The sequence below is a fragment of the Drosophila tropicalis genome, unplaced genomic scaffold (assembly GCF_018151085.1).
Source record: "Drosophila tropicalis isolate 14030-0801.00 unplaced genomic scaffold, ASM1815108v1 contig_833, whole genome shotgun sequence".
Classification (NCBI taxonomy): domain Eukaryota; kingdom Metazoa; phylum Arthropoda; class Insecta; order Diptera; family Drosophilidae; genus Drosophila; species Drosophila tropicalis.
In genome coordinates, this window is record NW_027173325.1 from 123512 (window position 1) to 125117 (window position 1606).

General features: G+C 32.4%; 1 long non-coding RNA gene across 1 annotated transcript; it reads left to right on the forward strand.

The window, feature by feature from the left end:
• Positions 1–221: 221 nt before the first annotated feature.
• Positions 222–1162, forward strand: LOC137580213 (uncharacterized). The gene is made up of 3 exons (XR_011032976.1): positions 222–301; positions 360–1021; positions 1087–1162. It is a non-coding gene; the product is annotated as an uncharacterized lncRNA (long non-coding RNA).
• The last annotated feature ends 444 nt before the right edge of the window (positions 1163–1606 follow it).

Here is a 1606-nt window from a genome sequence, read left to right on the forward strand (position 1 = left end):
AAGTTAATTTCATTGCAATAATTCTCGAATTATTGTATATTTAACTTATGCATTTTCTCTTTAACAGCATCGGAAATAGTTTCCACCATTAATAGTTTCCATCAAGTATTGGCAATTTCTCTAACACATTCGCCGTACTTGACATTTTCGTTGAGACACCTGTCTTCGGCAGACTTGCCCCCAGCAGTCTCAAAATTTTTGTGAGTTAACTGTTTGCGGCAGTCAAAGGCTTGAACCGACGATCGATTGTGAAAATCCGAGAGTTAAATATATTTAACTTTTACCTCGGATGGTAGTAAGGGTAAATAAAAAAGATAAATTCCCAATATTGTTTTGTGTCTTATACAGTGTTATTATAGATATGGCGTTAGCGAAACAAAGTGAAGGTTGAGGCATTTATAATTGTCAACATCGCACTTTCGCTTATCCTGCCTCCCATTTAATCTAGACCTTACCAACCGAACACGTGGAGGATTATAAACCTAGAAGGATGTACAAAACCTAACCTTTTTCTCAATCTTAACCTAACCTAAAGCGTGTAGGATTATAAAATAGAAGGATGTTTTAAAATCTAACCTTTCTACGGACAAAACCTAACCTCGCTCAACACGTTATGTAATGAAAAGAGCATTGTGGAATTATTTTCAAGTACAACTAAGGCGTTTAATTTGCCTAAGGAGATTTTTATTCGTCTTCGGAACGGACGAAATAATCCGGATTAAGTGAAATGAGTCAACATAAGGCTCCCCAGTAGTTTAGAATCAATTTTAAGTTAAGTTTACATTGAATTTCCTTTTTTTTGTTGTTTGTTGGCTAAATGGTTCAATGTTAAAGGAAATGGAATTCAATGGCAGTGTATATTTTCGTTAGCTAATAATTTTCATTTTTCAGAATTTGAGTATGCATGTAAATTCACAATGTAAGATGCTTTAGCTCTATTTGGATTATGTAAAGCTTCCTATTTTCAACAGCTACAACAACACAACGAAAGATCTTTCTGCGTGGGAAAAATTAACAAGCTGTAAGTGTATCTAAAACCAATTTTCCTTATATTTTTATAAATCACTGATGAACTGAATTTATTAGGGTGAGCATTGGCATTTAATACATTGTCAATGGACATATATAGAGCAAAATCTTTTTAGAGAATGAATTGGTGAGGATATTAGCGTAATCACGCCACATAAATGTATAATTTTTTTTTTTGTTTTCATTAAATTTTTTTATTGACTAATGTTAAAAGTTTAATTACAGTAAAGTTAGGAAAACATGAATATTAAATAGTAAAGTAATCATTAGTAACAAGAAAAATATGCAACATTTGCAACCTTTATAATCGGATTTGTTCCGAGATTCAGCTATTTAGCTAAACTGTTATGAAAATGAAGAATTTTTGTAGATCAAATTGATCGAATCTATAGCAAGATGATGCTAATTATTTTGAATTGTTTGAATAAATTTCAAGTTTATTATGAATCATTGATTTTTTTTTTAGTTCCCTGATGTAGAAGGAGAAGTCCTAGCTTTCATTTGGGAGTCTGCGATAACTTTTGCTGGCAGGCTAATGGTAGGGTGGGTACAGACGCGGAGCGCAATTATCATCTAT